This window comes from Euleptes europaea, chromosome 3 (genome assembly GCF_029931775.1).
Source record: "Euleptes europaea isolate rEulEur1 chromosome 3, rEulEur1.hap1, whole genome shotgun sequence".
Classification (NCBI taxonomy): Eukaryota; Metazoa; Chordata; class Lepidosauria; order Squamata; family Sphaerodactylidae; genus Euleptes; species Euleptes europaea.
In genome coordinates this window covers 103,732,762-103,755,753 of record NC_079314.1, presented here as the reverse complement: position 1 = coordinate 103,755,753, position 22,992 = coordinate 103,732,762, and the positions used below count along the sequence as shown (strand labels likewise).

Sequence of the window (22,992 nt, the reverse complement as noted above, 5' to 3'; positions counted from 1 at the left end):
TTTCTGTGAATTCTGTAGGGAAAAGCTATAGTGAGCTAGTTCAGACAAAGCAAAGTGGCAAGGATGTGGTCCTAGTTTCTTGGACTGAGGACCACACTTACTGTGGAAGCTTCCTATAAGGGTCGGGATCTAGTCTGACTAATCAATGGAAATGGAAATCCTTGTCTGTCTTAATGGTTATCTTATTTCATCTTCCTTTGGCTTACTGGTGGTACACAAGTCAACGTTGTGCTTGGTGTTCCATGGCAGAGTCCGCACTCAACCATCTCATCTACAATCTCCCTTTGCAAACTCAAATCTTGACAGCTGCCAGTTTAGCTTTTGGCATTACTATCTTTCATGCAACACTTTTGTGTATTTATTGTGTGGTCCACACTAATTCTGTGTTCCTGTTCTTCCACCTGGATTACTTGGGAATCCGTGCAAGAGAGGGATTTAGAGTACATCATGTGGCTTTCATGACTCTGAGGCACTGAAAATCTTTGGATCTGAGGAAGTTCTTCAAAGTGTCTTGAGGCCACTGTTGCACTTATTAGATTTAGGGAGGGAAAAACCAAGATACTTCTGATTGGTCATCTTGTATGATAATAGGGATACTGGCCTCCAGGTGGGACCTGGGGATCCCCCAGAATTACAGCTCATCTCAAGACTAGAGATCAGTTCCCCTGGAGAAAAGAGGTGCTTTGGAGGGTGGACTCTATGGCATTGTACCCCACTGAGGTCCATGTCCTCCCCAGGCTCCGTCCCCAAATCTCCAAGAGTTTCCCAACCTGGAGCTGGTAACCCTACCCCCTCCCCATTCCCCGCCAGAGGCCAGGGGTGACCTGGTAACTCTACATGAACGCTACAGGACATGGTGATGAAGGAAACACAATCCATAGAAGAATATTTAACTTATCATTCGAGAGAGTGCTAAAAGACGGGATAAAGTATAGACAGCTTAGAGTATTTTCATTAATTGGTAAGCCCCTTTCCCCTCCCCTTTTGTTTGTTTTTTTTACCTGATTTTCTGTCTGCAGTATCTGAGCTCTTGCCAAGGCGATCTGCTTCTAGCCACTGGTATAAGACTACATAACATAACAGAAACAAAAAGCACGTATGAACAAAATGAACAGAAAATGCAGACTCGCACGCACACGCACAAAAAACATGGTTTAAACACACACATACACGCTAAGAAGCGGTGATATTTTCCTCCACTGCTTCCAGCAGAAGGCCAAATGCAGGACAATGAGTGTTAGACACAGAAAAACACAAGGAAGCTCTTCCACAAAAGCCTGATCAAAATGAACGAGCGCTCTTGGACCCGCCAACAAAACTCCCACACACTTCAAAAGGGCTCACGCCAATGTTCAGAAAGGGCTGTGCTTTAGCTACGCTGGTATATACTACTGGAGCGTACCAAAGGCCGGAACACCAGTGAAAGGTTTAGTATGGCAATGCCCTCACAGAAATGGGAACATGCAACAGAGTCCCAAACTGAGCTGCATGGCACACTCATGCGCCATCCATGAGGCTGCTGTGAGCCTTGAACAGCTAAACCACCATCTTGCAGGCCACCCCTACAGTGTCGACTCCCTCCCCACCTCACACCAGTATAAGACGTGGTGACATCAGCTCAAGGGAGAGAGTACCAGGGTTCCTCTACTCCGTCTCTATAGCCGTGGGGAGGGGCCGTGGCTCAGTGGTAGAGCATTTGCTTGGCATGCAGAAGGTCCCAGGTTCAATCCCCGGCATCTCCAGTTAAAGGGACTAGGCAAGTAGGTGACGTAAAAGACCTCTGCCTGAGACTCTGGAGAGCTGCTGCCGGTCTGAGTAGGGAATATTGACTTGGATGGACCAAGGGTCTGATTCAGTATAAGGCAGCTTCATGTGTTCAGCTGACAGCTACGGGGACGGGGGGATCCCTGAACCACTGCCCAGAAAGTATCCCTGATAGGGAAAGGCAGCATTAACTGCACTATTCTGCATTTGCAAGAAAAATGCTTGCCCATACATTCTAGGCAGGCATCCGCAGTTTGGGAAACACTGATTTCAATGCTCCTTGCCCATTGCAACACCCAGTCACATGGAGCCTATGAACATCGGTGCCAGCATATCTCACCAGTCACAAACTGGCATTCCAAGCCTTTATGTTCATGAATGATGCATGGGGATGAGTGAAATTAAAATGCATAGCAGCCTACTGTTGATGCTAACTGCTAACTCCTGAACTAGCCCAGCAACGAACACAACAAGGAGAGATGTTTAAATTAGCAATGAAAGTTAGTGTTTTTTTAAAAAGGGCGAGTCGCAAGTAGAAACTGTTATGAAACCCTCCCTTTATAAAATGGATGCTTCAAAACTAAGGAACCAATTCTTAGCCTAACATCTCAGAATACTTTATGACCACCAGTATCTCATAAAACGGCATTTGCGATATGACCACAGTCCAAATATTGTTCAGTTACATTCATTAATCCAAACAGCCAAAGGACATGGATTGATTACATTCAGGGTATGTATAGTACAGACAGGCACCCCACTTTAACACCTACTTTTTAGAAACAGAATTCACCTTTAACCCCAAATTGGCAAAGTAATACACTGAATACATTTGTTCCTCTCCTAAAGAATTTTGGAAATTGACCAGGATGGGAAATCTCTAATAATTCTTTGCATCTTCCCTAAACTACAGTTCTCAGGATAATGGGATGGAGGGATGCCATGATATAGTTCAGCTAATGGGCTGGATCTAACTAGTTTTTTCACTGATGAAAATAGGAGGAAGGGGTCCCTTCTAACCACCAAAAAAGCAATGTTTGGGACTGTGGGGTCTGCCATGTGGAAGGGGGGGCTGTAATAAAGAGGGGAATTGGCCAAGGTCTAGCAAAACAGCTGGCTGGATCCAACCCAAAATAAACCTGTAGTGTATACATACTCTCACTCTTATGGCAGACTACAACCCTACAGTGCCTTTTGTTGGAATATCTATCGTGGGGATATTCCGGTATTTAGCAGAGTGCCTTATGCTTAGCAGCAGCAGAAGCTACACATGCGTGCGTGTGTGAAAATAAAAGGAGCATCAGTCGTTTGCTCTAATCAAACTAAAGTACATTTATTGTTGAAATACACATTGGATAGGAAAGGACAAACAAGGGCCCCCTATCCTGATCTACCTTGCTAATTCTCTAGGTGTAAAAGGGTATCTGCCTTCCACTCCATCTTTGGGGTGGGAAAGCCTGGACGCGCAGAGCGCCCGGCTCTAGTCTTGCTTGGCTGACGGGCAAAGGGAAAGAGAGAGAGAGGGGACGTTTCCCTGACAATACATCTTCTAAACATCAAAGGGGCAGGAAATGAGGGCAAGGTGTAACTAGAGATGACCTCCCCCTGTCCTGTCTATCTATCTGACTCTGTGGTCAGTTCCCCCTCTCAATGTGCAGGCAAGTGACACCGTCCTAGAAGGGCGGAATTTCCAACACCTTTCACTCCCTGGTTGAAGATCATTGGTATGGTACATTTTGGGACACCTGAATTCAGATTCCCCCTCAACCATGAAACTCATTGGGACCAGTTAGTCCCTTTCTCTCCCACTCAGCAGAGTCTACCTCAAATAAGATTCACAAGAGGATAAATGAACTAACCCTAGGAATGATATCCTGAGCACTGCGAAGTTTGGAATACCAACAAGCAAACGTTAGTACCAACTGCAATGGCCAAACTAGTGACAAATCCTGCCCAGAAATCTCAGTTTGGCACTAGCAAAAAAAAACCGAATTCAACAACCATCCTGATTTGTTGGGTCATCTTCATTCAGTAAAGGTAGTTCCCTTCATTCAATAAAGGTAAGCACCAGGTCATTACTCGACGTTTACTAGGCACACTATGTTGATGGGGTGGTTTGCCATTGCCTCCCCCAGTCGATTACACTTTACCCCCAGCAAGCTGGGTACTCATTTTACCAACCTTGGAAGGATGGAAAGCTGAGTCAACCTTGAGCTGGCTACCTGAAATCGACTTCCATTGGGATGGAACTTGTCATGAGCAGAGCTTTGACTGCAATACTGCATCTTACCACACTGTGCCAAGGAGCGCCTGGGTTTAATCCAACTATGGTTTCTCGTGATGCCTGAATGCAGCCTCGGATTCTGCATATAGTCATGAAAGTTTGGGGACAATGGCTGTTGAAATCTCAAAAGACAAAGTCTCTTGGGCAGTGTGTTTTCTGTCCAGGGAAGGGCTTCTATGTGTTGTACAGGCATGTGCTTCTCCCAGTGACGGGCAGAAGCAGAACAAATCATCCACAATAAAATGACGAAGTACACACATCTAGCTCTAAAGTGCATCATTTATACATGTTGCAGAATTCAGCTTAGCACTGAAGCTGGTTTACCAGGATGCCAACTTTTGATTGGCGTGTATACAGCCCTGAGCAGATGCGTATGTTTGCAACAGCCTGAAAAGTAAGGGGGAAAAACACACACCCAAAAGTGTAAAAAACACTTCATACATTGAAAAGAATGCTATGGAAGTGATGAACAGAATGTGAGAAGAAGAAAAACCACACCGTACTGTTAGTTTGTCTGAATTTTAAACATTCCCTACTCACAGCTAAAATCTGAAAGAGCACAAGAAGAGTGGAGGGAAAGTGTCATGCAAAATGGAAGGAACAGAAAAAACGAACAAGAGAATACCACAAGATAGACATGAGTTATGAATGTACTCTCATTGTGCCAGCTATAGAGCTGCACATGTACTGAATATCTTCCCTGCCTTTCAATCTAAGATTCAGAACTGTTTACCAGCTAAGGAAACCAAATGAACAGTGGGTCCCAAAGCACAGCAGCTTTAGGGGCATGTGCAAGCACCTGTCATTTGGAATTTAATTAGCACAAGCACCATAACCTTGGCTTTCGTCTTTGTATTCACAAACTGCTGGGAGATCTCTGCCCAAGTACTGTGAGAGGATCTAACACTTCGGGTTTGCCTAAAGTGGCACATGATGGGAGTCAGGGCCTATGCCAAAAGAGTGTTGATGTTCCTCTGTGGGACCTCACTGTACGAAGATCACTTCCTAGCTCTGTCCTTGAACGACAGCCTGGGCAAGGTGATACCCTTTCCTCCCACCTAAGAGCAGGTGTGTGAGCTATATTTAGAACAGAAAGAGAAATGGACAGAGGGGGACAAAAACTGTTCACACAGTGGCCAACCAGGAAGCACACAAACAAGACGACTGCAGCAGCAGCATCCTGCCTGTGTTCCACAGCACGTAATATAATAGGTATGCTCCTCTGATCCTAGAGAGAACAGGTATGCATCATGACTAGACAATGCTGTCTGAAACTTCTTGCTACCCAGACAAGTAGGACCACAACTTCCCCTTAATCTGAAGAATTGAGCTGTGGTATCTGAAGAAGTGAGCTGTGGCTCACGAAAGCTCATACCCTGCCAGAAAATATTTTTGTTAGTCTTTAAGGTGCTACTGGACTCTTGCTCTTTTCTAGACCTTCCCCTTGTTAGGTGAGGATGGTTCTACTCTTCCCTGGCAACCCAACAGCTGTGTGCTCACAGGCACCTTCTGCAGCACACCTGGGAGACTCAGGCTCAAATCCCCACTCTGCCATGGAAGCTTGCTGGGTGACCTTGGGCCAGTCATTCACTCTTAACCTGATCTACCTCGCAGGGCTGTTGGGAGGATAAAATGAAGAAGGGGAGAACTGCTTTGGGTCCCCACTGGGGAGAAAGGTGAGGTACACATGAAGTCAGCAAACAAACCTGAAGGGATGGTGCACAGGCATTGTCCCCCCCCAAAATGTACACACCTATTGGAATCCTACATTCCCCGCTGCACGAACATTGGTGTTAAAGGAACATATATGTTTAACACACTTTTTTTGGCTGTGGTGGCAAACCTATGGCACGCGTGCCAGAGAGGGCACGTAGAGCCCTCTCTGTGGGCATGCATGCCTTCGCCCCAGCACAGAAAAGCAGCCTCAGCAGCAGCAGAGGTGGTGGGAGGGATCCACCAAGCTGCCTCATGGTGGCGACCCCTGCCCGCAGCCCCGGCTCTTGCACCGGGCAGCATCTCTCCTCTCCTTCTTTTGGCAGCCACAAGGGGAGGGGGGGGAGAAAGCTGAGCTCCCCGGGTCCTCTTGCTGTCGCTGGGGCACCTGCAAGCTTCCCTTTCTCTCCCCCTCGGCGGTGCAGGGCGACTTTGCTGCGGGCGCCCCCCAGGCGGGATGGCTGGTGGCGTGTCCAGGCTCTCCTCGAGCGGGAGCTGCCGTGCCGCTCCTGCTTTGCGCCGCCAGTGTCTGTCCCGCACGGCGCGAGCTGCGGCGAGACTGGAGCTGCCTGCGCCGCCCCCGGCCCTGCCCTTGGAGGAGGAGTCCCACCAGGGCAACCTCCACCCTCGCTTCTCACCCAGAACTGCTGCTGCTTGCGCGGCCGGGCCAACTTCCCCGAGGCTGCAGTAAGTGGGCGATCCTGAGGTAACACGGCGACGTTGCCTTGCTTTCCCGCCGTCGCAGGGATTCCTCCCCTGGTACGATTGCCAAAGATAGGACTTTTTGGAGGACTGATTCATAGGCACTTAACACACACACACACACACACGATTGCCAACCTCCAGTTGGGGCCTGGGAATCTCCCAGGATTACAACCGACCGCCGTTCTACACAGATCAGTTTCCCTGGAGAAAATGGCAGCTTTGGAGGGTAAACTCTATGGCATTATACCCTGCTGAAATCCCTCCCCAAACTATGGTGTCCCCCAGATCTCCAGGAATTTCCCGGCCTGGAGTTAGCAACCGTATCCCCAGGGCATACTCCTTACAAGCACAGTGCGTTTTTCCCAAGAGAAAAGTGTTCCAAAACCTCAGTATTCAGGTTAAATTGCCGTGTTGGCACTTTGCGATAAATAAGTGGGTTTTGGGTTGCAGTTTGGGCACTCGGTCTCCAAAAGGTTCGCCATCACTGCTTTATGGGATGGCTAGGTTACACAGTGAGTACCCAAAAGGTTGAGTGAAACATGACCTAAATAAAACAATGTAAAATATTTATTAATAGAGCGCAACAAATACAGGGTTGATAATCTAAAACCATGTGCCAAACATGTTTCGGCCCTCAGGCTTCTTCGGTGATCTAATACAACATATTTCGCCCACATAAAATTTCATAAACAAATACAGTCATTTAGTGTCAGCCAGGTATGTATTATAAGATGTAATCCAAGTGAGTGTTGCTACACTATATTTTAGAAATGTATAAGCACAAATCCAAGGAATGTAGTAAAAAAAATCTTTCTGGACCGGGCTTGCATTACATTCAGTACCTCATTATCAACTCTAAATGTGTTGAATACGTTGTATTAGACCAGTGGTGGGGAACGTCAGGCCCAGGGGCCATTTAAGGCCAGCGAAATCATTTGGTCTGGCCCTTTGTGGGTCCTGGCAGATCTCTAGCTCAGAGGGATTCTAAGACTGGCGATCCGCCCCCTCCAGTGGACAGAAGTAACCTCTATTAAAGGTGGATGTGAGTTTGTTTTGGTGAGAAAAGGAACCTTTTTTCCCCCTTGCAGAAGAGTCATTAGCAATGGAGCTGCTAGGACCGCCCAAGAAACTTTGTTAACCCTTTCCTATCCGAGCTGTGGAGAAACGTATTCCCTCTGTGCTACAAGAGGGCTGGGGGCAGAAGTAGTGACAATGGAGGGGGGCGCGAGTTCTTAGCCACTGGGTCCTCATTTCACCCCTGCAGGTGGAGGTAGCAGGAGCCGGCTGTAGAATCCGGCCCCGACCATGCGGAGCAGGAGCAACTCCGGCGTGTGGCTGGACAGCTACGCCCGGCTGGTGCCACCAGGTGGACGAGTGCGTCACTGGCTGGATGCCTGCCTGCTTGCCTGTGCCGGGGGGGGGGGTCATCTGGGGCAGCTGCCTGCTTGGTGCTTGGTTGGCTAATTTTTAAGTTGATAATTTTGTATGGCCCATAAATGATGTTATAAATATCCAAATGGCCCTTGGCGGAAAAAAGGTTCCCCACCCCTTCACTGAAATTTTGCAATGGGTATATGATTTAAAATTCACTGGATAAGAGTCAATCAGTTGACAGCCTTAATTACTCTTAGTACAGTTTAGATGCTCAATTTATCTGCTTTATCCACCCCCTCAAAAAAAAAAAAAAAAAACCCTGACAAGACAGGCTAAACATTCACAAGAATAAAGCTGAATCACCAATGGAAATGAATCAACTGGAGGCACTATGACTACAAAGTCGTTGCGTTTATATGGCCTCTGAGATCTCATTACCACAAGTCATTCTGCTTTCATTAGCATCTACACAGAACTGAGATGCATGCAGGCAAGATCTACAAATGCACTTAGGGACCAGGCGCCTAAATATTTTCAAATAATGCTCTCTCATTAAGACCTCAAAACCTCTACTAGATGGAATGGCAGGCTAGTGATTTATGATCAGGGACAGCCCCGTTTTGCTATTCAGACATACAGAAAACAGTTTGCGAAAAATGCTTAGTCCATCAGGTCTGCAATCTCTGCAAACCCCAGAAGTAATGTCGTGACTGGATAAGCATTATAATGGATAAATTAAAATACAAAGCGCTTGGAATTAATCAGTCTAGCATTTAATACAACTCATGGAGATCAATTATTTCAAAAGGATTTGTGTGCGTCTGTGTATTTTAAAAGCAAACCCACAGCAGATATTTGACTGCTCTGGACCACAATAGCTTTAAAAATAAAACCCTACGCAGGCATGTAATTCTAGCATCAGTATCCTCCCTCCTTCTGACCTCAATTGAAGGCTCTCCACTGCCTGTCTACAAGAGTAACGTTATATGCACCAACAGCTTTGGTTTCTTAATATAGCTGCACGCTCAAGAGCCGGCAGATCAATAGAGATATATACAAAGGGAAACAACTATCCAAACGGTAGTCCAAGGTTAGCATCTCAGCTGAACAGCTGAGTACTTAGCAAGGTCTTGGGACCCCTAGGTGCCTCAGTATTGCTCACACCGGTGCAGAATGTGGCCGTAACTAAGGATGGGAGACTGCTAGCAGCCCCACATAATACTTAATGCAAATGTTTCAGCCGAACCTGGGTTCTGCTGAGGGTGCTGTTCCTCAGTGGAACAGGCTTCCTTGGGAGGTGGTAAGCGCTCCTTCCCTGGATGTTTTTAAGAAGAGGCTAGATGGCCATTTCTCAGCTATGCTGATTCTGTGACCTTAGGCAGTGCATGAGAGGGCCATCTTGGCCATCTTCTGGGCATGGAGTAGGGGTCACTGGGTGTGTGTGGGGGAGGTAGTTGTGAATTTCCTGCATTGTGCAGGGGGTTGGACTAGATGACCCTGGTGGTCTCATCCAACTCTATGATTCTAAAAGAGACACAAGCATGATGCTGCTGTTCAGAGATCCAGGAATAAATAATTGTGCTCTGCCTTAAGAAAAACTCACAGCCTAACATCACACGCCTAATTTCTTAAGAAGTAATCACTTCCACTTCATGTATACATTGTCTGCAAGCCCATATATCATTGTGCTTAAGCTGCAATATTATACTGCCCTTCCTTACTGAGTATCCCATTTACAGGGTACAGCGCTTCTTCCAAAAAGCGCCAGTAGGCAGGGGCAGAGAATTCTAAACATGGAGCAATTTTCTTCTACCCCCGAGCCTCTTTTTTATCTGTAACTAACATGCGTAGAATTGAGCCGCTCCGTTTTTTGCTGTCAGGCTGTGTTTTTGCCCTAGCAGGCTGCATTCTAACTATGGATCACTGACGCTGTCTTTACTTAAAACCACACGAAGCACCTTCGGCATTTAATATATCCCCTTTTAAAAATTCGTTGTTGTTGCTCTTGCGAGGAAAGCTGGTAAGCTTTACAGTCATGATCAAAAGAATCTCAAAATAATTTTATCAGTACCCTGACCTTCTTCCGAGGATTTCAGGATGAACTCAATACAAGCAAAATGGAGGTGCTACTGGCGGGTGGAAGGTCTGAGCCAGGAATCGTGATGTCCCCTGTTACAGATGGGGTTGCACTCCCCCTAAGGAAGCAGGTTGGTTGGTGGCTTGGGGGTCTCCTGGACCCAGGCCTCTTGTTGGATAAACAGGTGGCAGCGGTAGCCAGGGATGCCTTTCAGCAGCTGCAGCTGCTGAGAGCCAGCATGGTGCAGTGGTTAAGAGCAGTGGTTTGGCGCGGCTCTGGAGAGCCGGGTTTGGTTTCCCCACTCCTACACACGAAGCCTGCTGGGTGACCTTGGGCCAGTCACACTCTCTCAGCCCCACCCATTTCACAGGGTGTCTGTTGTGGAGAGGGGAAGGGAAGGTGATTGTAGGCCAGTTTGAGTCTCCCTTAAGTGGTAGAGAAAGTTGGCATGTAAAAACCAACTCTTCTTCTTCTTCCTCTCGTCCTGGGCAGAAAAGATCTTTCCACTGTGGTGCATGCCCTAATGACATCTAGATTAGATTACTGCAATGTGTTCTACATGGGGATGGCCTTGGAGACTGTCTGGAAGCTGTAGCTGGTACAGAATTCTGCAGCCAGAAGTTGACTGTAGTGATCAGTTCCCTGGAGGAAATGGCACCTTCGGAGGGTGGACTCTATAGCCTCATATCCCTGCTAAGCATCCTCTCAAATGCCACCCTCCTCAGGTACCACCCCCTGACTCTCCAGGGATCTCTCAAACTGGACTTGGCAACCTTAGTGAAAGCTGAAGCAGGAGGGGTGCAAACCAGGAACTAATCTCAGCTACTCTGTGCCTAACCTATCAGGACTACTGAGAGTTGAAACAGAAAGAGACCGACATCACATATGTGCCAGAACACAGAAAGAACCTTGAATATACTGTCCTCATAATGTATTAAATTGGGAGCTGCCTTTTGCAATTATAGAACATATCCACACACATGTTTCTGAAACAAAGAAGAAACAGCTCCTTGAAGTAAGGAACCAGTAGCAACCCATAGCTATTGCCCCCTCCTCAACTAGCCTCAGTGGCAGGGACCCTTCTTACCAGTGCCCTGATCAGAGATATCAATGATACATGAACACATGAAGCTGCCTTATACTGAATCAGACCCTTGGTCCATCAAAGTCAGTACTGTCTACTCAGACCAGCAGCAGCTCTCCAGGGTCTCAGGCAGAGGTCTTTCGCATCACCTACCTGCCTAGTCCCTTTAACTGGAGATGCCGGGGATTGAACCTGGGACCTTCTGAATGCCAAGCAGATGCTCTGCCACTGAGCCACAGCCCCGCACTCTTGCCTCCTCTGCTCCTGGAGCTTGCGTGGGGTAGTGGTTAAGAGCAGCGGACTCTAATCTGGTGAACCGAGTTTGATTCCCCACTCTTCCACATGAAGCCTGCTGGTTGACCTTGGGCTAGTCATAGATCTTTCCAAACTCTCTCAGCCCCACCTGCCTCACAAGGTGTCTGTTGTGTGGAGGGGAAGGGAGGGCGATTGTAAGCCAGTTTGAGACTCCTTAAAGGTAGAGAAAAGCGGGGTATAAAAACCAACTCTTCTTCTTCTGGAGCGCACATACAGCATCGCAGGAAGCAGCGATGAACAAGCCACAAGCAAGGAGCCACACAGCAAACCTGTAACCACCAGGCCTGCCGAGGTTCTGGATCCACCAGGCATTCACTTACCCAAAGTTGCAAGCATTGAGCTGAAACCAATTTCTTTTTAATCTTATAAAAAAGAGGGTATTCATGATACACATTCACTATGCAGGAGCCATGCTCACGATTTCCTAAATCCCGCTCTGGGGGCCTCCATTAGGGAGTGAGAAGTACAGGCAAAAAAAAATATATTAAAAATAATGCCAGGATTATTTACGCTTTGTTTAACATTCTAAATCTCTAAACAGAGCAAGCAAACCAAGCTCCAAAAGGCTTAGAGGTAAGAGTTGATTTCCCCCATGCCTTACTTCTTAATCCGTGGCTCTGTGACCTCCTTTTCCAGAGGCCTGTCAGTTTTCATTCTAGCAGTCAGCATTCCTGTTTAGCCTCCCTGCTCCCGTCAGCATAAACCCGGTTTTAATCCCGGGAGTGAGCTCAGAAATAGCTGTCAAGTCCTTTCATCTCTCAACTTACTTACAAAAAAAAAAACCCTTCCTTCTCTTGCAAACCAAAAAATTCTGGGAAACGCAAAGGATGTGATCAGGTACAGAACAGGAGCGGCTAACTACAGGTATCCGTGCTGATATTCACACAAACAGAAGGTGGGCTTGGCAATTGCAGATGCCGTCTTCCAACTATGCATTTATCAGCAGCTGGTTACAGCAGACAGGCTGGCATGAACCGAATCTTGCTGGAATATGACAGAGATTTAAATAATCAGACCTAGAAGCCACAGACAGAATCAAGATGCAACAGCTAATCTAGTCTGTGTGGTGCCTACTGGCAACAGCCCCAATGCTAAGGACATAAGTTAAAAATGGAGGCAAACAAGGATGTTGCAGTTCTAAGGGGTTGGTTCAGGTTTTTATGTATTGTGTATCGCTCAATACTTCTGGTTGGCTCTAGGAGTCAAATGGGACACAACGTTGTTTGACGTGGGGGGGAAGCTTTTATCTGTCAGATCTACAATGGCTCATTCACAAAGAAACAATGCCACAATTAGGCAAATTCTAAGGATTCTGCTCGGGTGCGTAATTCTCTCATGCTGGAGGAGGGGACTTGGAGCAAATGGACAGAGAGACGACAACACGGGCTCCCGAGAGTGAGCAAGTATGGAGGAGTTGCCTAGTGACGCAATCTCTAGGGGAACATGAAGGACTTACCAAGAGTTCAAAGTTCCCAGATCATCCAAGGAGCTATAACGCCCTCACAGGGAGGCTACGTTAATGGAAACTTCCACCGAGAGTCTGAACAACAGGCTTTGTGAGGAACTGCCTGGTAGCCAGACATGCAGACCAGAAGAAAGCAATAAACCGCCTAGAGCAGTGGTGGCGAACCTATGGCGCGCATGCCAGAGGGGGCACTCAGAGCCCTCTCTGTGTGCAGTCGCCCCACCACTGAGTCCGCCTGAGTTTGTTACTAGAAAGCCAGAGGGACGCGGGGCCGGGCTGCTCCTCTGCCCAGCAGCCCAATGGGAGCGCTTCCTCCCTCCCCTGTCACATGCGGCAGGGCGGCTCACATGCCGGGCGGCTCACATGCGGCGTGACGGTGCGGCGCGGACAGCAGCCTGTTGAGTCTGTGGCAAAGCTGATTCCCGTGGTGGGGTTGGAGAGGAGCTAGGTTGGAGGGGAGCATAGCTCACAGGATGGCATAGCTGGAGGGGAGCAGAGTGCTCGGGCCACAGCGCGGGCTTTGCGGCGCCTCCCACCTTTCAGTGAAATCCCCTACTAAAAGAGGAACACCCACTTACCCAGCATGTAATTAACCTGTGGAACTCCTTGCCACAGGATGTGGTGATGGCATCTAGCCTAGATGCCTTTAAGAGGGAATTGGACACATTTCTGGAGGGAAATTGCCGTGTTGGCACTTTGCAATAAATAAGTGGGTTTTGGGTTGAAGTTTGGGCACTCAGTCTCTAAAAGGTTCGCCATCACTGGCCTAGAGGGTGGAACCCACCAGTTCATCTAAGAAAACAGTAGACAGTAGGAACCCAGCTGCTTGTGAAAGCAGAGGTAGGTGCTCCAATATTTCAGGCCCTGTCTGTTTTCTCCACCAACTGATGGTCAGATAGCACATCGTAAGGAGATTCCAGAAGAGCTTGTATCATACACTGGTTTAGGTATTGGAGGGAGATCTCTTAATACCTAAGGGTAGAGAGATTTGTTCACTCTGCCCACAGAACTCTGTGTGTGTCTGTGCGTGTTAAGTGCCGTCAAGTCGCTTCCAACTCATGACAACCCTATGAGTCAATATCCCTCCAAAACGTCCTATCCTTAACAGCCTTGCTTAGCTCTTGCAAATTGAGGGCTGTGGATTCTTTTATAGAAACAATCCATCTCTTGTTGGGTCTTCCTCTTTTCCTGCTGCCTTCCACTTTTTCTAACATGATTGTCTTCTCCAGTGACTCTTGTCTTCTCACAATGTGGCCAAAGTACAATAGTCTCAGTTTAGTCATTTTAGCTTCTTGGGTCAGTTCAGGCTTGATTTGATCTATAACCCACTGGTTTTTTTAATTTTATTTTTTGGCAGTCCACGGTATTTGTAACACTCTCCTCCAGCACCACATTTCAAAGGACACAGAACTCTAGTAATATACAAATAGGTATGGCTTTGGCATTGCCCATTAATACTAGATTGGGGGTGAAAGAAAAGCATTTCCCCAAGAAGGGTTCCACATGCAGCCTGGCATATTGTTTTAACAGGCTCCCAGCTCATGCCTGGCCTTCTGAATGCAGCCGCTGCATGCCACCACTCCTTTCTGGACTATACGCTACTGGCGGGTACACGTTGCCTACAAAGAAGCGGGCACCCTCTTCCTTCAATGAGTTGGTGGGCGCGCCGCATGACTCAACACTCTGGCTAGTCTCTTCGCCTCCTCACCTGCCCTCCCAACATAAATGTAAAAACGTAAGAGCTACGATTGGGAGGAGGGGAGAGCGAGAGAGAACTGCTGGTTTTCTGAAAGATGAAATGTCCGTGTCCAAGATGCTCGCTTGGGGATTTGCCTATTTGTTCTCCAAATACATTTATGTCGACACAATATACACAAGAGGGAACACTCTGAGGCACTCTACATATTTATCAGTCACAACAACTGCCGCAGACCCTGCAGCTGTGAGATTTATTCTTTTCCCCTTTTTTTTAGAAGCTTATCTTGTATTTTTTAATACCAAAAAATGAGCAGTCTGGCTCGCTGCCAAGAAACCTAAATGGAGACTGAGCCATCTGCCTATTATTTGGCTGGCTGACAATTAAGGCCGACATCGCAGGAGTTACCCAGTAAATACTTTTAGACGGTGGCCACGTAGGATATCGGGCTTTCCTCATGAGCACTCAAAAGAAATCGGGGCCACGTGTTTTCAAAGCTGTGGCAATTCCTCACCAACAATTACTTTCCCAGGCTGATTTCAATAAAAACAATATTTCTAAGAACACTCTGAACACACTAAGTTGCTTCACATGAATTCTCAACAATCCTACCAAAGCTGTCCTGTTTTTACAAACACACATTCTCTGCCCACCCTGCCAGCTTTTATCATCCCAAGTAAGCCTATGAGGTATATCCTAGATGGGTAGCTGTGTTCGTCTGCGGCTTTGAGTATAAATACATCTGACTAATGGTTTGTGAATCTGATGAAAGCTATGACTCACAGGAGCCCACGCCGGAATTAAATTTGTTAGCCTTTAAGGTGCCGCTGGACTGCTATGAGGAATATTAGGCTGCGAGAGGTTGGCTCAAAATCACCTGGGGAGATTCAGGACAGGGTGGGGAATCTGAACACAGGTCTCCCCCAGACTTAGGGACAATTCTCACTTTACAAAGTCCATGCATCCTCTACATGGGCTGTTGACAGATTACTGAGCGTTCGGTGTTTGTATGCCGACTTTCTCTACCACTTAAGGGAGAATCAAACCGGCTTACAATCCCCTTCCCTTCCCCTCCCCACAACAGACACCCTGTGAGGTAGGTGGGGCCGAGAGAGCTCTAAGAGAGCTGTGACTAGCCCAAGGTCACCCAGCTGGCTTCATGCGTAGGAGTGGAGGAAACAAATCCAGTGCACCAGATTAGCCTCCGCCGCTCATGTGGAAGAGTGGGGAATCGAACCCGGTTCTCCAGATCAGAGTCCACCGCTCCAAACCACCGCTCTTAACAAAGTCTCCCCGTGTATCAGCTGGACTCCAGTTCTCACAAACCAAAGATAGGCACTAGGGCAGAGCACCCCAGAGAAGAGGAGGTAAGACCACCCTTCCTTCTATCCATCCTCTGTTTGTGCCCACCAAATGGCATCAGAGGTCCAGAGCTTTCTGTCACCTCTGTCCCTAACCAGCAAAGACTTCTGCAGAAGATGGAAGAGAGGCTGGTGTAAATCAGAGCCCTGGGTCGTTCTACTCCCACACTTGTTTGCAAACACGTCGTCTCAACTGAAAATAAGAACTGCTACCAGAGTCCAACACATTTTGCGCAGCCCACTTCCAGCATAACCTTCTTCGATTTTGAAGGAGGCCATTGTAAGAATGCTTCAGGTACAATGTCCCTCAGATGAGATGAAAAACAAAAATCAAAGTTTTTTAAAAACCCTGTAAGCCATTTGAAGGACGATACCAGCTGAAGGGCATAAGAATTTGCTTAAAGGGAATGTTTAAAATAGGTATGTATGAGGGGAAAGAGAGAAAGAAAATAATTCTGGCTCGTCCGCATCAACTACTTGTCACAAACAAACCGCATGTACTCGTCTCTCCACCTCTGAGCCTTCAGATGCAGGTTATTTGAAATGCTAACAAACAAAAGTTTATCGTAGGAAGAGGCATCCTATTAATAGCAAGTCTCCAGCTGCAGCATTCCTTCCCTGTCCGGATCTGTTTCAATTGGCACTACTAACTTAATTGGCACGCTGCTAGGAAGTGGAAGGCTAGAATTTGCATTCCAAAAGTAACATCACTTGGCACAACCCCAGCAAGAGGCAAGTTAAGGAGGAGGACGAAGAACAGCACTCTCCAAATAGAAAAAATGGCCTTTTGTGGCCGGTCCTGCTTTGGGCTTTCCTTCCCACAGATCATGCCATATTTGTTTATTAACCAACCACTGGGCAGCCACACAGAGACTTGGCAGCCCACGAATGCCAATACAAGGAGTTCTCACAGTGCCTCTCCTTACCCACTTGAATGCACGGAGCTGCATCCAAAGCAGGGCCCCTATTAATTCTCCCACCTCTCCCCCCGGTCCACGTCCACGCCGAGGCCTCCGTTGCACAGAGAGCTCCTGCAGCCCTCCCAACGCTGGCTCAACGCCGACATAGTGCTGGCACAGGCTCCCCTTGCCAGGGAAAGAATTAGTAGAGCAGGGCTGTACGGGGGCCAGACCGGCAGCTGCAGACATCCTGCCTCAAAGCAGGAGGACCTTTTTCTTGTGTGCACAGGCCAAGGCGAAAACGAGAGGCATATGGATGTCACAAATGTGGAAATGCTACACGGATTAGCACGGAGGGTTCTTGAGGAAGGACATGGCCACTGGAGTAAGACGACTGCCAGAGGTTAAAACAAGCTTCTGGGTGAGCAAAGCAGCAGTGAACTAGATTCGCCGCAAACCATGAAATTCTCTCCCAAAACAGGAACAGGGTGTAATGTATTATTTAAGGAATAGCTGAAGATATAAATATCAAGAAAAGAACGAAGAGGCTCTGGGCCGTCATTTATCTCATGGAAGCCCCAAGGTTCATTTCAAGAATAAGCTTCTGCTCTTTGTAAGCCCAGCTGTTTTAATGCTGCAGCGCATCACCGGTTCCCAGAGCACCACAGGTTTGTGCTACTGATGCTCACACACACTGTTTAATGTTGTTGGGAACACACACACACAACCCCACAGAAGCCAGCCTAGTAAGCGCAGATACAGGGTGTGACCCACAGCACAATGCCACCAAGTGACTTCCCCTGGTTCCAGTGGGAACTTTTAATGAAATGAATGGGTGTTGTACAACAGCAATACCCCAAAGTTCTGAGCCACAGTTAGCTCCTGTCTCTGAAAATTCAGGGCTATAAACATCAAACCATGCAACTGATCACTCAGTCACCAGGTTAAAACTTGGTAGGCTTTAAAACTGGCTTGTACAAGCAAGGGCCAATTCACACACAGCTCCAAAGGGTATTAGGAATTCCATTGCCCTCCAACTGAGAACCATCTTCTATCTCTGAACCAGCCACTGGAAAAAACAATAATGCTAGGAAAATTTTAAGGTAGCAGGGAAAAAGGAAGACCCAACATGAGGTGGATTGACTCTATAAAGGAAGCCACAGCCCTCAGTTTGCCAGACTTGAGCAAGGCTGTTAATAAGACGTTTCGGAGGACACTGATTCATAGGGTCACCATGCGTCGGACGCGACTTGACACATGCACACATCTCTGAACCATGTCCGTGGCTCCTTAACCTTTGGGGACTCCCATTACACTGTCCCCACAGTCTTGCAGGGTAGGCCACACCTGTGCAAAGTATAGTATGGTATAGATGCGACCTAACCTCCTCAAAAGAGGAGGGGCTTCAACATCTAGGGGTTCAGTGGTAATTGGACTGGCTTGAGGGTCTATGTCCTGTAGCAGCATTCTTGTGTTTCCATAGCTACCATAGTTGTAAGGACAGATAAGCTGCATCGCTCAATGGTTAGAGCGGAAGCATGCCTTTTACATCCCTCTTTCCTCCTCCTCCTTCTTCTTCCCTGCTGGTCTCTCACATTCTCACCTCCCCAGCCCCTCTGCAACAATGACGAGGGAGGGAAGGCATCGGCTAACTAATAACTTTACAGTTAGTTGACACAGCAGCTTCCATGGCAGAGAGAGGCTTCAAACCTGGGTCTCTCCCAGATCCCAGTCTGACACTCTAACCACTGTGCCACGCTGGCTCTTACAGCATGTAACGTGGCAGCATCTTGCAACCGCGAGCTCCGTTTGCTGCCAGACTTCATCCACTTCTCAGACAAAGGCCCAACAAGCTAAAAGACACCACAGTTATGCCTGTTGTGCTCAGTTAGAACCCCAATGGATTTAATGATGAAAACCAATCAGAAGGCTGAAGAGGCAGGGCTAAAGCTGGAATTTACCATTCCACTCCTATTCCTTTGCAATCCCAGTGCCGACAGATCTCCCAGCTGTGCTCCCGGTTGTCGTGTTTTATCTGGCAAGGGCTCCCACGCTTCCATCAGCTTCCTGACCGGCAGCACGCAAACAGGGAAAAGATTCCTTACTCAGCTTTGTGCCATTTAGCTTTGCCCACATCACTGTTAAAAAGGTAAAGGTCCCCTGTGCAAGCACCGGGTCATTCCTGACCCATGGGGTGATGTCACATCCCAATGTTTCCTAGGCAGACTTTGTTTACGGGGTGGTTTGCCAGTGCCTTCCCCAGTCATCTTCCCTTTACCCCTAGCAAGCTGGGTACTCATTTTACCGACCTCGGAAGGATGGAAGGCTGAGTCAACTTTTGAGCCGGCTACCTGAAACCAACTTCCGTCGGGATCGAACTCAGGCCGTGAGCAGAGCTTTTGACTGCAGTACTGCAGCTTACCATGCTGCGCCACGGGGCTCTTAACAGCTGTCAATTGCTGTTTCCTGCAAAAGTAGCCACTTAATTTAAGTTTCCCATAATATGCTAAACAGATAGGTAGAGGATTTCCTTTCCTGGTTTGTTTGCAAACTGATATAACACCCATATTGATTTCTTCTGTGAATTCTCTTTGTGAATACTGTTTCGTAATGACTTGTGGTCTTGTGAGTTATGGTTTTACGCAAATAAAACGAGCTTGAATGTATTGCTGTTGAAGGCACAAAGAAACACACAACAAGTCAGAGCCGCTGACTACCCTTGGGGGACCTGATCTTTGCACCACTAATTCCCTATACCTCTGAAATTTAAATTGCCTTTTGATAAAGTTTCTAACAATCAGAACAGCAAAATCAGGTTATCATGAGAAGGCTCTCTTTCTTAAATCCTGCCTGATAATCAGAGAGGGAGCTCTGAACAAAAAGAATTGATGTATTCAGCCATCTTCTCCTTGCTAAAATCAGATATAAGCTGTAGATAGATAATGGTGCTTCTCATTCAATTATGTAAAGATTATATAACTGGATAAGCCTTACAAATTATCTGACTTCTCAAATCCCTTAAATTATTGTCTTCATAATGAAATGATTAGCAAGTAAGCTGTTGCAGGACTTCAAAGCAGAACTTTAAGCAGAGGCTAGATGGCTAACTGTCGGGAATGCTTTGATTGTGGGATCCTGCATGGCGGGGGGAGGGTTGGGGTCACTGGGGATGTGGGGGGAGGTAGTTGTTAATTTCCTGCATTGTGCAGGGGGTTGGACTAGATGACCCTGGTGGTCCCTTCCAACTCTATGATTCTATTCTAGGTCGGGGCATTTCCATTCTACTCATATATTATTAAAAACTGTTGATGATTAACCAGATCCAAGCAGTTTATGGTAAAAAGGACTGGGACATTTTCTTTGAAAGATGTGAAGAAAGCACTCAAGTCTCTCAAAAAATGAAGCTAGGCCTGTTTGGTGCAGATTGGGTTGTTGGTCCTCAGAAAATGTTAAGCAACCTGTTGAAAACCCATGTGAATATGTGAATAAAAAGGCCGAGATGAAATCGGAGATGATACTCAGATGGACAGACAAGAAACAGACCGCAACTTAAAAGAAAATCAACTGGAATCAATAACACAAAAAACAGAATCCAGAAGACTGCTGCGGGTCCTGAAAAAATGCCCCCACCAGCTGTATCACCACCGTGTAATGTGCAGCAGGTAAGCAGACACTCACCCACAGCATCAGCAACCACACATGAGGTCATTGTCTATGGACTCAAGCACAACATGAAGAAATGCCTTCTCCAAGAGTAAGAGATGAGCCATTTTAATGACCTGCAATTACAGCCACTGCATTATGAAGCATCAGAAGCCATAACAACCTCGAGACAAAATTAGAAGTGAGGGCAATGGTAGGTGGAACGTCTAATATCACATATGTCCAAGACGGAACTAAAAAGACAGCCATGCCCCACAGTCTTTTCCCCTTAATAAATCTGTAGCATGTACAGTCCAACATATAAGAACACAAGGATCGGACCAAGGCCCTGCTGGATCAGACCAAGGCCCTTCAAGTCCAGCAGTCTGTTCACACAGTGGCCAACCACGTGCCTCTAGGAAGCCCCCAAACAAGACAACTGCAGCAGCATTATCCTGCCTGTGTTCCAGCGCACCTAATATAACAGGCATGCTCCTCTGATCCTGGAGAGAATAGGTATGCATCATGACTAGTATCCATTTTGACTTGTAGCTACAGATAACCTTACCCTCCATGAACATGTCCACCCCCCTCTTTAGTGACCTTTCACAACTTGTAGCTGTCAAACTGCTTTGTCTTTATTGCTAAACGCTTCAAGCCCAAAACCGTTTGATGCATGCATCTACAAGTTAAGGAATGGCAGATAGCGATGGTTATTTCAAATCCATGTTAACTTGAGAATCTACTAGCCACGTACATCATCCTTCTCTCTTGGCTTTCTGTTTTCTTTACTCTGTTCCTCAGACTTCTTTGGCTGTTCCTACTTTTCTGCAGTCCTCAGGACCACCCTGTCCTTCCATTTTCCTTTTCTAGCCTCCTGCATCCTCTACCCCATACATTCCTCAGACCTTCCATATCCCTGCCCTAAATTCAGAGCAGTTCAGCCAACGGCCATTAGAATAACTCTGCAAATCATGGTTATTAGGTTAATTATTGCTTTTCTGCATGCGACAGTCAAAGCCTGCTCCAATGCCAGTCTTTTCTGACTGCCTGGCACTTCATTGACAGCTAGGCAGCTAAGTCTATCACTACACAAGGCTGCGGCACCACCACAAAATCCCTAAATACACACTATTCACACTTTGAAAGCAACCTTGGACTCTCACACTGACACAAATAGAGTGGCGAAGATCTATTTTGGCTATTGCAATAAGAAACCATACTAATTTCCTTATGGGCTATTCAGATAGTTCCTTTTTTCTTCTTTTTTATTTTGATCTCAGTGTGACACTGTTCAGGGCCGAATTAGCCAAGTGAACACTATCATTAAAGTAAGCAATCAGGAACCAGGACACAAGTCATTCATTTATCCTGTTTGTTCTGGCTCAACATGCCAATGTGGACTTAAAAATTCAGGAGGTAAACTTGGTATTTATTTTATTTAGATTTAGATTGATATCCCCCCCCCATTACAGCAGGGCTCGGAGCGGGTAACAAGAAGTCCAATATACATTTTAAATCAAGAACAGTTAAAACAAATTACACTCCATAAAATCATAAATAATAATAAAAATGGTGCCGTAAGTTCCCAGCAGAGTTGACTCCCGAGATTAACAGACCAGCCGCAAAGTAAATGCGGAGGCAGACTGCCGGGGGGGGGGGGCGGGTATATAGAAGAGGGGGGCTCTGCCCGGTGAATGGTGGATGTAATAAGAGCAGGCAAAAGTCCTCATGTTCATTCTCTTCCTGTTTTTATCAGTTTTTAGCCACATTAAAATTCACCAGACTGTTCCTTTTGATGTATACCACTTCCAGGCAGCACAGTTTAAGAAGAAGTTAGTTCCACAAAACAAACTACCTTTATGACCAAGACGTCCATCCTTTCCAGTAATCTGAGTTTTAAGCCACAGGGGATGCAGATTCATTTATGTTTCCTGCTGACTGTGTTAAGTCTCCAATGAAACTGAAAGATGAAACAGGTTGCTCACAAGCCTTCAATAATTAACAGAAAGCACCTTTCAAGGAGGACAAAGGCACATTTTAGAAAGCAGGTGGCTGAAACCGCGGAGAGACTGAATTAAGTGTGCGCAGCATCTCTCCTCCCATGCTCCCACCCACCCCACCATGTTCCCTCCAGAAAAATCACATCTTCCTTAGCAGAGAGGATGCTATATTCTTCTGCAAACCTCTTTATATCCATCCACCCTCAGCCCACCATCAAGCGGCATTCATTGCCTGCCTGAGGCCTCTTTCACACACATCAGCACACATGAGAAAGGCTTCCCCACTCTGTCCTCGTACATGAACCACTGACTGCTCCTCACTAGGCAGATGAGCACTTGGGCCCACCCCTAGGGGAAGCAGCTGAGATGTCATAGAATCACAGAGTTGGAAGGGACCACCAGGGGCATCTAGTCCACCCCCCTGCACAATGCAGGAAATTCACAACTACTTCCCCCCACCCACCCCCAGTTACCCCTGCTCCATGCCCAGAAAAAGGCCAAGATGCCCTTCCTCTCATCATCTACCTAAGGTCACAGAATCAGCATTGCTGACAGATGGCCATCTAGCCTCTGCTTCAAAACCTCCAGGGAAGGAGAGCTGACCACCTCC

The 22,992-nt window shown here is 47.1% G+C and overlaps 1 protein-coding gene across 5 annotated transcripts in view; it reads right to left on the bottom strand.

Moving 5' to 3' along the window:
- Positions 1 to 22,992, bottom strand: part of DENND5B (DENN domain containing 5B) — a 145,743-nt gene that overhangs the window by 79,539 nt on the left and 43,212 nt on the right. For 2 of the 5 annotated variants that reach the window (XM_056846146.1, XM_056846142.1), the window contains exon 2: positions 1,002 to 1,067. The exons of 2 other annotated variants lie outside the window; for them this stretch is intronic. The gene's annotated coding sequence lies outside the window, so the exon portion shown is untranslated. Of the gene's footprint in view, positions 1 to 1,001; positions 1,068 to 22,992 lie in introns of those variants that run through there. One more of the 5 variants, XM_056846145.1, reaches the window with a different exon arrangement.